Source organism: Hibiscus syriacus, unplaced genomic scaffold, assembly GCF_006381635.1.
Source record: "Hibiscus syriacus cultivar Baekdansim isolate YM2019G1 unplaced genomic scaffold, ASM638163v2 tig00110368_pilon, whole genome shotgun sequence".
NCBI classification, from domain to species: Eukaryota; Viridiplantae; Streptophyta; class Magnoliopsida; order Malvales; family Malvaceae; genus Hibiscus; species Hibiscus syriacus.
The window spans coordinates 28,522-37,010 of record NW_024062705.1 but is presented as its reverse complement, the minus strand read 5'-3'; the positions used below and the strand labels follow the sequence as shown (position 1 = coordinate 37,010).

At 34.3% G+C, this 8,489-nt stretch overlaps 1 pseudogene; it reads left to right on the top strand.

Moving 5' to 3' along the window:
- Window positions 1-2,714: 2,714 nt before the first annotated feature.
- On the top strand, window positions 2,715-6,112 carry LOC120121287 (annotated as a pseudogene).
- Window positions 6,113-8,489: the final 2,377 nt, after the last annotated feature.

Genomic DNA, 8,489 nt, shown 5'->3' with positions numbered 1-8,489 from the left:
ATAAATATATTTTAAATATTTTAATAATTAATATTTTGATGAAAATGATATTAAAATATTTTATTAATATTAAATTCATAAAATAAAATTATTTTGAGTATTTTTGCTTTGAAGTGAAAAGTTCAAAAAATGACTTACGGAAAATGAATCTGTAAGTCATTTTACAGAAAACACAAAGGAAATCCTGTTACTAGGAAAATGAATTACATTCCGGAAAACGAATTACGTGAAACAAACACGGGAAAACGTTTTCCGGAAAACGAATTACGTGAAACAAACACAAGAAAACATTTTCCGAAAAACGAATTACGTGAAACAAATACTGAAATTCGAGGAAAACCAATTCCGTAATTCGAATTACGGGAAACAAACATATCCTAATTGCACCTTTCGGTGCACCCATTTATTATTATTATTATTATTTACTTTCTACATCTGCTTCAATTTCTTGTCGTGTTTAACTTGAATTTTCGCAGCTTCGTTTTACTTAATTGATAAGCTTACATGTATTGCTGCCACTTCATCTTTATGTTGCTGCCATGATTAATTTTATCCACACAAGTAGTCGGTCACCATGCTGCCAAATCTATCACATTCCAATTGCCACATGTTAAGCTGCTTAATCTTTATCAATTAAGCATGCATAAGCTACTGCCACCATTTTCTAAGTGTGTTGCCGACATAAAATATAATCAGATTTGAATTCTAATAGGAATGCAAAGGTGGAGAACCGATCGGGTTCTATAAGAGGTACTGTGACATACTCGGAGTTAACTATGACAACAATCTCGACTGCTACAACCAGAGGCCTTTGGGGAATGGAGTCGCGTTGGATTCGATACAACTTTTATCTCAAACTAGTGAAATCAATAAACATATAGGCTAAGATGTTCAAGCTTCTCGTTGTATTTTTAAAAATGTTAGGGCACGGTGAACTAGTCTAACCTTTGTTAGATTTGCTATGACACTATTCGTTTATTTTAGTCTTTGAAAGAGCAACAAAAAAGAGTGGTTTGTTATCTACTTAACATTATACAAGAGATTAAATGAAACCATGAAGCTTTGAAAAGGTGGTAACCCGTTTAGGCTAACTAGCTTATAATTAATGTCAACGTCTAGATTAAGCATTGTAGAGTGATTTAGGCACCAAAAGTTTAGGATTTTGGAGACAGATGGGCTACTTAATTGTGCCCGGTCGTCAATGAGCATTTTGTGTTGTTAAAGCTCTGATAGTTTTTCTTTTACTATGGATTTTTGGGCTGGAATTTTCTTATGTTGAAACTAACAGAAGAATCTTGATTTTTTTTTTTTATGTTAAAACTTGCAAAGAAGAAGAAGAACACGTGATTTTTTTTAAAAAAAATTAGTTGACATGTAATACTTTCATTAAATGTTTAATGGGAATTAATGGTGATAGATTACAATTAAACGGATCGATAACATTAGAGATTATTTACCCTTAATTTTTAAATTAATGATCAAAGTTGATCGTATCGAAAACAAAAGAGACTATTTGCAAAGTTTACGCTTTATAATATATTACAATATTGGGTACTCTTTTTCTCTTCCGCTGTCGCAATTTTATCCGGTAAAATCAAGTTACAAAGGGGTTTTTAACGAGGTTTTTATTTTTAAAAAAAACTTTAGGCTTCATCTGAGCCCAAACTATACGTTTTTTTTTCTATTTTAGTGCTCAAAATATTTTTTGGTCAATTAGATACTTAATATTTTCAATGTTAAACTTTTAGGTGTCTGAACTGTTACCACCATTACATTATGTCATTAAATGACACATGTTGCCTTTATAAAAATTTATATTTTTTAGAAAATAAAAATTTTCAAAATTACCTTAGCATAATACATGCCACTAAATGGAAGAATTTAATATCCTTTAAGCTTATGCACTTAAAAGTGTAACGTTGAAACCATTAGACACATGTATTGACCGAAAAAAAAGTTTAGACACCTAAATAAAAAAGATATAATTTAAGCACTTATTTTTATATTAAGTATTAACTTTAAGAAAACAATGATTTAAAATAGTAATGATTTAAAAATTAAAAAATAATTATAAATGGGCTTCGTTAGTTATGCCATTAAATTTTTAATGATGAGGTCCTTAAATGAATCAAAAAATTGTTTACATATAATTTTTTTTAAAAAAATAAAAAATAAAATACTAAAATAAAATAAAAATAACAATTTATGCTAAACATATAATTTACTCTATTTAATTTTTTTTATCTATTTCACGTTTGTGAAGTTTAAACTATTTTCTAATTACACGAATTATCAAACTCAAAGAAGAATTAAGTTTTCGTAGAAAAATTGAAACTCGTCAAATTTAAATGACAATAATGATCAAATGATACTATTAGAATCTGAAGTGGTTTCAATAGAGGAAAAGAAAAGAGAAAAATGAAAAAGAGTTTTTAACTTTTACATAATCCAGAATAATGTTGTTTTGATTTTGTCATTTCGTTTATGATTTAACTGTTGAGTAATCAAAGAAATAATTCAAAAATTTACTAATTAGTTAAAAAGAATTTAATATTTAGTGATCAACATAAGAGAATGAAGAAGTTGAGTGAAAAATAATTTACCTAAACTGAAAGGATAAATTCTAAGAATGCTCACTTACATTTCAATTTTGTTTATTAGTTTTAAAAAAATTACATTTTGATCCGTTACATTATTAATTTATTATATTTTAATTACCGAAACGACAATTGAATGATACCGACAAACTCTTCTTTGGTCCTCTGCTCCCCATTTCCACAAGCACAGGGTGTGCATTTTAACTTTTCTATGTTCTCCATTCAATTTCACTTCTCCGATTTCTTTTACATGAAACTTAACCAATTTTGACCTTTTTTTTATGTGATTACTTTTTTTTAGGCATAATTGGGACTGAAGCAAATCTGGGAACTGGAGACTCTGTACGATAAAGTCCAGACTCACGAAAACCAAAGAGTCGCCTTCCACAAACCCCACGACATTACTGAAAGAACCTCATAAGTATTTGATCAAGTAATCATCACCGTCCGTTCGGGTGATGGCGGTCATGGTGCCGTCCTTACAATGCCTAACCAACAACGAGCTGTGAAGTCGCTAGGAAAACATGAGAATAAAGAAAGTCAAAGAAGAAGCCTTCGTATAAAAGGGATTTTGATGGGTCGCTTATCCTTCCAGTGGGTGGTCACGGCGGTGATGTAGTAATTTATGCTGATGAAGGGAAAGATACGTTATTGGAACTTCACGAGAAGTGCCGGTATAATGCAAAACGTGGTGGCAATGTCGATGCCATGGGTGTTTTAACTTCTCAGTCGCGTGATGGCCTTGCTGCCCCAACTTTGCGTATCCCTGTTCCTCTCGGTTTGTAATATACCATCCATAACATTTGTTTTTTCTTCTTTAACATCGAATTTCAATTGTTAAAAGTATCTTCGAGTATATAAGAGCATACCGCGAAGAACCCTGTTTTTATGTTCTTTGCGGGCCTGGTGAGATGGTATTAACAATATTTAGATGTTTCTTACTGTTTGTACTAATTTGCAGGCACAGTTGTTAAACGCAAACGTGGGAAGTTATTGGCTGACCTAGCGCAGCCTGGTGATGAAGTACTTGTTGCTAGGGGTGGTCAAGGAGGGGTAAGAATAAACAACTTAGTTGTTCAAACCCATAGAAACATTCAAATTTACTCAGTAAAATGTCAAAATTATAGTCTCATGTTTAGTAATTTGATGCCTTTTCCTTTCTCGGTCAATGATCATAAAACATAGAATGTGGTGGGTTTGATAATAACTAAGATTTCAATGAATCTGGTCATATCCTGTTTGATTTTGGATACACTGTTCTTAAGCATACTGTATAACTTGTATCCTCAATATCAACCATTGTTTGATGGTTTAATTTTCTTTGTTTTGTGGCAGATTAGCTTGTTAGAAATGCCAGAACACGGAAGGAAAAAGTTGATGTCTTTAACCACAAACATAATCAGAGATGAAAGCGATAAGGTGTCTTTTACCACAAACAACTCACTTGAATGAAAACTCATGGTTTTGGGGGTTAACAATGCAATATTTCTTTCTGTTTGTTGTGTTAAATTCATTTTTTTTGTAGGTTTTAATTCTTGGTCAGCCTGGGGAGGAGGTTAGTTTGGAGTTGATTCTTCGAGTTGTTGCTGATGCTGGGTTAGTTGTAAGTACCGCATCCTATTATTTTCCATTTTCTTGCATTTTTATGTATAGCATGGTTTGATTGGCATTTCCTTGTAATCTGTGTTTGTGACTAGGGAAGTTCACAAGAAAAAAAAACATAATAGTTTATTATAGTGCACCAAATTGGGTACAAAATGTAGATGCTGATAGTTTAATTTTTCCAGCAGGGGCTTCCAAATGCCGGCAAGTCAACACTTCTAGCTGCCATTACACTTGCAAAACCAGATATTGCTGATTATCCTTTCACAACGTTGATGCCAAATCTTGGGCGGCCTGATGGTGACCCTGCTCTAGGAGCAGGTAAATATTCATCTGAAGCAACATAGGCTGATTTGCCTGGTCTCATAGAAGGTGCTCATCTGGGCAAGGTAATTGTCTTTTTCAACTTGTTAAATTGCTTATTCTGATCGTATTGTTTGTAATTGAGGCATTATAATCGTTAGGGTCTAGGTCGCAATCTCTTGAGGCATTTAAGGAGGACACTTGTCTTGGTCCATGTTGTCGACACATCAACTGGGGATCCTTTGAATGACTACCGAACTGTCAGAGATGTATGTCTTCCATTGTTCATATTTTATCTTTTCTTATTTTATATGCACTTCATTAACATTTTTTCATCGTCTTATTTTTATCTTTTTCATTGATGGAATAATTGGTTTTACTATTAAGTTGTAGCTTTTTCGCATTATGTGGTTTTAAAACACATATTGTTGGAGGGTTGGGGGGAGTAAATTTCGTGTTTGGACTTTGGAAATCAATTTTGGCATTTAAAATATTTAAAGTTGTGCTTTAAGTTCTACAGACATTGTTAAAGATAAAAGTCTTGCCTCAGCAACTATTGACGTCTAAATATATCATGTCTCAGAATGAATACTCAATTCAGCTCCTCTTACCAATCACCTTAGCAATTATTGATTTGCAGGAACTGCGGATGTACAATCCAAATTACCTAGAACGACCATATATTGTAGTACTCAACAAGATTGACCTTCCTGAGGTATATCTCTTACTGATAGGGTTTTATCCTCTCTTGAGAGTGTGTCCTATGTGCGAGAGTTATGCATATAACATGTCTGATATGTCTCTTTTCAACAAAATCTAAAACGTATCTGGTTGCTACCTTAGGCAAGGAATAAGCTTCCGCATTTAACTGAAGAAATCTTAAAAATTGGAAGTGATATAGTACATTCTGAGTTGGAAATGAGCTCTAGAGATGAACTTGAATCATTTCCCACTGAAAGTGATATGGGTTCAGCAATTTCTGGTGATGATAAAATGGATAAAGGAATTGAGGACTATCCCCGGCCAGCTGCTGTTGTTGGTGTTAGTGTTTTGTAAGTACTGTCTTCTTAATTATTGTTGTTTTGCATCTCTAATTCCTTGGCTCATTAGAAGTTACATCTTGATACTGGATTTTGAGGTTCAAGATTGATAAGCTGCCTGAGTGTAAGTTGTTTGGATATTGAGCAGGAAGGGCATCCAAGTAAATGAGATGTTGAAGGAGATAAGGGCTGCCCAGAGGAAGTGTAGAGATTTAAGCGAGGCACTGGAACTAAATGTGAGATAAATGGAGTACTGCGGCCTATGTGAAGCTTACACCAAATTTTCTCCATTGCCAATGAATCCTTAAACTGTTTTGGTCCATGCACTCATAATGATACAAGATCGACTCCCTTAAAAGCTAAGTACTGCCATTTTTTAGATCTGCAACTTCAGTGCAAAAGTTTTTGCTGTTTTGAATATGTATATAGCTCCCCGGGTGCTCACTGTCATATCTTCGATGGGATTTTGAAACTATGGATTAAAGCAAATGATTGTTTTAGTTTCACTTACGACAATCATTAAGTGCTTAGATGAATGAAAAAGATTGTCTACAGTATCATATGTTTCTGTATTCTTTCCTTCGAATTCCTATTACGCACATGGAGAGCTTTAGGGTCGGACTTTCAGCTGTGGATTAATGGGAAAAAGCATCAAGATTAATTGATTTTTGCACTGACATCAGTTAACCAATGTTGATGTTCATGAAAATACTAGTTTCCCAACATGATCTAACTTGTGTTATTAGTGATCTTTAGTAGATCCCTTGATAATGTGTAGCACGTAAATAAGAATATAAGATGATTTGTAGTTAACCTAGGGGTATAGTAAGTTACTCGTAGACAGATGCATGAAAAAGTTCTTAATGGTTTTTCGTTGATGAGAGCTATTGAAAATGTTGTCTTATTGTGTTTTGAAAACTCGATGTTAATGAATAGAATGAAGGTTGATAATTCGGAGTCTCTGGCAGTGTGGTTCGGTAGGTTTGAATCATGGTCAAAAAACTTGGTGGTGGAGAGTCGACATATTTGGTTGGTTTGCGAAGGGATTCTTTTTCATGCTAGAGCTGGGATACCTTTACAAACATAGCATTAAAGTGGGGGAGAATTATTGCTATAGACGAAAATTCCCAATATCCATCGTCCTTTGATTGGGCAAAAATCCAAAATTTCACAAATACCATCTCTAGAATTGACGAGGTAGTAGGATTAAAGGTTGAACGCCAATCGTTTAAAGTACTGGTTCGCGAGATCGATCCGAGTTTCAAGCATATTCCTTGGGATCCCGAGGAAGATGAAGAAGACATTATTGGCTCTGATAACGACAAATCCAAGAATTCCAAGTCGAGCATGGCTGCATTGGCCCACTCCAATACTCAAATTGAAGTTCCTCCTATTGGTCGACGTTCCCCTGAGGTTATACCGAGTTCCTTTCCACTTGGATCGTTGGAAAATTTGTCAAATCAACTTGGGAAAGAAGTTGTACATGGTGGTGGAACTACCGGTGGCGAGATTGGTTTAGTTTCAAGGCTAATTTTAGTTTTGGGGTCTTCCTTACCTAGTGCCCTCGATCGATCATATCAAAACGTTGTGAAGTCTCATGCCCTGGAAGACGGTCTCAATATGGGTCTTTTGGTTTCTAATGCGGCAATAGGTTAATTCAATCTGGTTGCAAGGAGAGGGTCTTAGGAAGGGCCCAAAGCTCGGGAAGGAAAAATACCTCGCGAATCAAAAAACAATAAGTAAAAGGTTGAGGTTGCTTAAGTGTCTCGGAGGAAGCTTGGGCTTTGGTCTATTAGTGGTTTTTGAAGTAGTTTTAATTGATTGGATTGTGTTGCTTCTCCAAATATGCATAGGGTTCGCCTCTTGGAGTCGGTTGTGTTTTTTCACATTAATAGATTTGAGTGTTGTTTTTGGTTACTTTGGTTTTTAGTGTTGTGTGGCTCGGGATAGGTGTGAGTTGATATCGGATAGGGTTGTCTTTTTTTTTTTTTTTTTTTTTGAGGAGGGTTTCTTAAAGGTTTTTTGTTTTTTCTTGATTTGGTGCTTGTATCTAGATTAGTGTGTTCTTTCTTCTAAGTTGTATTGATTTATTTATTTAATAAATCATGAGATACTATTTTCTTCATTCTAATTTTCGTTGACATACGATTTAGGATTTTGATGATTAAAAGAAATTTTTAACGAGACTCCTAATTCTTATAAAAAGAACCGGTTAAAATTCAAATTGATTATTGGCCGATTTTAAATATTTTGATTTGAGTTAATTTGTTATTTTAAAAACTTTAATTTGATTTTGGAGATATAGAACTTATATTTTACTTAAAGTGCCTAGTTTTTGTCGAGCATTCATTACCTTTTTTTTCCTGAACTTGAAAAATAAAAATCGATTTACTAGAATCAAATCGTTGTGTTTCTTTTTAATACCTTTTTTAGAGCAAGAAGGATGGGCCCCGATGACAGGGATGCATGAATGAAGGGCATTCTTGAAAGTGTGTCCAGATGAAGTAGTGATTAGGGGCTCCCACGTATTAAGAAACGCATTATCATTTATCGTTTATAAACGTGTCCTCCTCTCAACCCTCGGACGTTCTTATCCTCCAAACACGTCATTCCCAGTTGATCTCTATCCCTCCCCAAACTCCAAAAACTCACTGTTTGACCCCTGAGTTTGTTTTACAGACTATAATGAATCTAGGCCAAGTGTGGCTATCACAGATGCCAATGAGCTTTACTGTCGACGCGTGCAAACTAGCTTTCCTCGACATGTATCATCTCAAACCCATCTTAAGACACGTTCTATAAAAGCTTAATTACTTTACACCCCCACCATTTGAGGTCTTAATTCTATCTCTCTTTCTATCGTTTAATTACGGTCGAATAGTGTGCGTATCAGTTACTACTTTTGTTGTTATATTTCCTACCTTGGACCCTGATTCTTTTTGGAACA